Source organism: Frankliniella occidentalis, unplaced genomic scaffold, assembly GCF_000697945.3.
Source record: "Frankliniella occidentalis isolate FOCC.00 unplaced genomic scaffold, Focc_3.1 Scaffold32, whole genome shotgun sequence".
Lineage (NCBI taxonomy): Eukaryota > Metazoa > Arthropoda > Insecta > Thysanoptera > Thripidae > Frankliniella > Frankliniella occidentalis.
This window is the reverse complement of record NW_026267162.1, coordinates 1179939-1184809: the sequence shown is the minus strand read 5'-3', so window position 1 is coordinate 1184809 and position 4871 is coordinate 1179939. Positions and strand designations below refer to the sequence as shown.

General features: G+C 53.0%; 1 protein-coding gene across 2 annotated transcripts in view; it reads right to left on the bottom strand.

The window, feature by feature from the left end:
• LOC113210479 (zinc finger protein 135) overlaps positions 1-4871 on the bottom strand; it is a 177425-nt gene that overhangs the window by 171586 nt on the left and 968 nt on the right. The window lies entirely within an intron of this gene.

The following is a 4871-nucleotide window of genomic DNA, read 5'->3' as shown; positions in this document are numbered from 1 at the left end:
CACTCACTCACTCACTCACTCACTCACTCACTCACACACTCACTCACTCACTCACTCACTCACTCACTCACTCACTCACTCACTCACTCACTCACTCACCTTACACTCACACACACTCACACTCTCTCACTTACCTGCTCCCGCCGCCCAGAAGACGTGCCAGTGCACCGGAGGGGGCGCTCCCTTGCCCGCCTCCAGCTGCTCCGTGGTCCCCTTGTAGATGAGTGGGTCCACATGGCCGTCCGCGCCGACCTTCTGCAGTTTGACCGACATGTCGTCCTTATCGGCGGCCTCCTGCGACTTGCACCTGTCCTCGCTGTCCGGGGCGCAGAGTCCGGGCCCGTGCGCAACGCCAACCGCTAGGACCAGAAATTGGTGTGTTATGTTCATGTTATATGTCCTCCTAACAAGGTGTAAGAAAGAGGCCGACATGATGGGAACGTCCATGCGTGTCCCGCGTTGCGAGAAGTGCTTTCGAGCACGACTGTACAAAAACAACGACGCTAAGCGCACTTCTTACTACCCTTTTTTTCAAAAAGATCTTGTGCATAATTTGCAGGCCGAGAGCGTTCGCACTTCGTCGAGCACGTGATCGCCTTCTCCCTCCTGACCGCCCTCGCACACGTATAGTCACTTCGGTCCACTAAGCACCGCACGGGTTTTGTTTTTCCCATCAGAATTTTTTTTTAAATGAAGCTTTTATTTTCCTGTTGGCGACAACCCGATAGTGTATCATAGTGACGGGGGGGCTCTGATAATACGGAGGCAAAGCAGGCGCGCGGACCGGGCCGCGATCGACCCGCGCGGCCGCGGCGTCGGGCGGGACGGCGGTAATTATTGATCAGGTGAGCGCTGCGCGCCGTGAGAACCGAGCCGAGCGGCAGCGGTAGCGGCCCGAGAAAGCCCAAGGCTGGCGGAGAGAGCGCCGCGTATCGCCGTAGTTTTGCAATAACGCGCGCACATGTCAGCGCGGCCGCCCTGTATTATACGACCCCCCTCCCCCCACCCTTTCCGATCCCCACTACTCCACTACGCCACGCCACGTCCGCTGACAATTTCGGCAAAAGCCCGGCTGGCCCGGCGTGCCCCTCTGCCCGGCGCCACCTTAGCCACCTTTCAGTTTGAAAACAATCTACGCCTCCGCCGACAAACTGCTGAGGTGGCAAAAAAGAAGAACTTTCGGCCTCAAAGCAAACGGTTGAAACTTGGACTGTTGACATTATACGGAAATAGTGAACGTGAAACGAAAAGAGGACATTTGGAGACTCGCCTGTTTCAAAGGTGGGACAGATATTTGTTTTCCCCATTCTTTTCCTCTGAGCCAAAACTTATTTATTGTCTCCCCACCTGACGAGGTATATGGCAAATATACTGAGCTGGCAAATATCTACGCAGGCAGCGGGCTGCCACACCTTGAGCCGCGGTACACGCCCAGAGGCTCGGCTTATCCACGATAACCTGTGTTCCATGATAATATAGTATCGAGAGACCACAGGACCCGAAGACATAGCGCCACCTGCCCCCCCCCCCCCACTCTCTCTCTGTCACACACACGCACACTTCTTGATAAGCCTTCATCGATGGCAAGCCTTTCAATCAAAGGCCGATTGTTTTATCAAAGTATGTGCTCCGACCATTTAACATTAATTTGCCACCTCAGACGACAAGAGGGAAACGTGATCGTTTTCAAATAAAAAAAAAATATATAAAAAAGAATCAGCCATACTGTAACTAAGTAAGTGCTCAAGGATCACTCACTGATCACTCTGATGAATTTGCAAAATAGATACACAAATTGTGTCTTCGGCTCGTTGTCACTAAGCAGGTGTCAGGTATCGATAAACACAGCCGAATTCCCCATTGAGAAGATAAAATTTGGCACAGATGCCAAAGGGATTAGTCAGATCAAGTGGGAGGACCTTCGGCCAAGGCCGACACGGGGTTTGCAAAAAACAACGTCAACATAGCTGACTCTAATTTGCCGTCTGAGTGAAGCATTCAAGTAAGTTTTAACGCACAAAAAAAGAAGCCACTTTCGCAGATGCATGATGCGTGGGCTAGGTGTTGTTGCAAAACACCGATAAGTTAGATAAGGTCCAAAGAAGGCGCGGCCCAAAGGCCAAAAGGACCATCATATTCTAGGCGAGATGAGACCACGTAACACATTATGCCACGTTTACTAGAGTTATGTATTGCTTACGTTGGGCTTTGTTTATTTGCTTACCACTACAGTATTCTTGTTGTAGTAGATCGAGATACCAATGCGAAAATGCGGCCCATGCAACACGAGTCACGAGTGAGATAACTTCCACTGACCCCAAGAAAAGACCTTAGGTCAGAACAGAATAAACGAAACATGAAAAGAAATGATTCGCAATTGAGCGGAAACACGTGACTAAGTTACAAAATGCTTCTGAGAAGACAAAAATGTGATCAGAAAAAAGAAGAAAAACAAGAAAGATAAATAAGAGGGCGCGGGGGGTCTCTCCGTCTTTCGTCTCGGTTAATCTAGTTGGCGTATATGATAGGCAAACAAACGCAATGGGAGACGCGACAAATAAGTGCGGTCGCACTTGAGGGCCAGTGAGGGTGCCATTAGAGCATGTGGGGCTTAATTAGGCATCCGACGGCCTTGAACTTCGAGGCATCACCCTACAGCACACCACAAAAAAGTACAATGCAAATTGAATTGTAGATTAACCGCTTGTGCGTGAAGTGACTCAACTCCCAATGAAGAGCCGCTCAAAATATTGACGTAACAGAGTAAAATAATGAAGAGGAAGTTACTCCACGCCACGGTAAAAACAATGTCTGTTTTTTTTTTTTTTTTTTTTTTTTTTTTTTTGAGGAAGCAGGCAAAACTTTGAGAACACCCATAGTTGAGGAAAATCTTCTCCGCTCGCTCTTCGAATTTTGAGGGGATCTTCTTAAAACAGGAGGGAAATTTACACATTATTTTGAGGAGACATCCTTAAAATTTGATAAGTTTTTCCTCACGTAGGGGAGTGAGCCTCAAAGTTTTGCGGTTTGTTTTTTTTTTCCAAAAAAATCAAGCATGGCTTTTACCGTGCGTCTTCCCACCCCTTCCTATTTCCACAAACAATGTCAACACTGGACAAGGGTCTGATTCTCGCCCGGCCGGGCGGTGGGGCCATGCCTCGTTCTGTGGTCTTCCCTCGTCCTCGTACCTGCTTCTCTCTCGCTCTCGCTCTCGTGGGTCGCCTCCCCGTCGCACTCGTGCTCGCGATACCGGCCCGGTGCCCGCCCGACCTGTTGCTCGTCGCGACTGACGTGATGTTCCCCGCGCCTGTCGCCGCACGGCCCGGCCCGCGGCCCGGCTCGGCTCCGTCACCCGCTCGGCTCGGCTCGGCTCGGCTCGTCTGTGCTCGGCCCGGCGGCCCGGGCTATCACATTCGCTAACAGGGCGGGGCCCCCCGGGCCCAGGGCGCGTCGCGGCGTAACGTGCCTGCCGCCCCCGCGCCGACCCCACGCCGCCCCCGCGCGCCACCGCCGCGCCTCCTTACCGGCACCCCGGTTGCGCGCGCACGAAGCAGGAGCCTGACACAGGACGAAGACGAAGGGGTGCGCCTCGGCTCGGGTCGGGGGTCGCCGACCGCCCCCCTGCCCCCCCCCAACCACTCACACGGCCACGTTGACTCGTGGTCTGGTCGGGACCCTCGCCACGCGCCAAAGGGTTTTGTTTACTACCCTGGCCATGTGGCTCACACGTCGAGCTCATGCGAGGGGAAAACGACTCTAGGATCTCGTGATTAGCTCGAGTAACCCGGATTACACTTGGAGTACCACCGGATAACCTCGGACTACCCTCGAATTACTCCGGCGGATTACCCCCGGCCGGGCTGACACAGCGGCGTGGCTAGTGGATTACCCGAGTCGTTTACCCCTCGAGCTCATGCCAGAGAGAAGCCTTCCCGACGCGCCACGAGGCCTCTTTAGAGGCGCCGGGCGTGCCATGTGGGCGCCACGCGGTCCTGGGCGCCAGGGCGACGGCGGGGAGCCCAGAGGATGCCGGGCCTCTGCGCGCCATCAGGACGGGTGAGGACCCGCGGCGCCACGAAGGACGGCGCGGCACTCGTAGCATCATGCACTGCCGTGCGATAGCAGATTGTTCTCTATCGGGTGGACGGAGGTATTTTGCCTAAAAGCACTTGTGTGCTGTGTTCACACATCACAGCGACTCATGCACATCATCTTTTGAAACAAGTGAGAATCAAGATGCCCTAAAGGCTTGGTTAAAAACCCTAACAAAAAAATAAAGACGTGGAGGGGAAAAGACGTTTGTTAAATTACCCTCACAATATGTGGATGCGATGCGAATTACTTTCAGCATCGCCAAATTCTTCCACAGAGTAGGGGAAGATAAGCAGCTTGGTGTGTTGAGCAAAATCCTCCGCTTGGAGCACTTTTTGATATGACGGTAGTTGATTATAACCTACTGTGCGTGGGTGTGAAATTATCTCCGCGCAAAAAATAATCCCCATGGTCTATAGATGAACTTACCGAATATACCTAATAATGAGAACGCAATGAAATAAGATGAAACAATGAAAAATGTACGTCGGCACGCATGGTGATGCAGAACCTAGTAGAGCGTGTTATATTTTGTTTTTCTAGGAGTTGCGGTGATCAACACCTGACGCATAGGGCGCGATAAGCCGTGTCATCGCGGTGTCATAAGGTACGGCCAGCCGCGGGCGGGGCCTTCGTGCCGCGGGGTCCTGGGCCACTATTCGCAGGGGGCCAGCCATACCTGTATGACATTTCAATCGGTCGCGCAGGCCGGCTGGCAGTCAGTTTGTGTGTATCGGGAGGCGCGATATCTCGTATCGCGGTGAAGGGGCGGAGGGGGG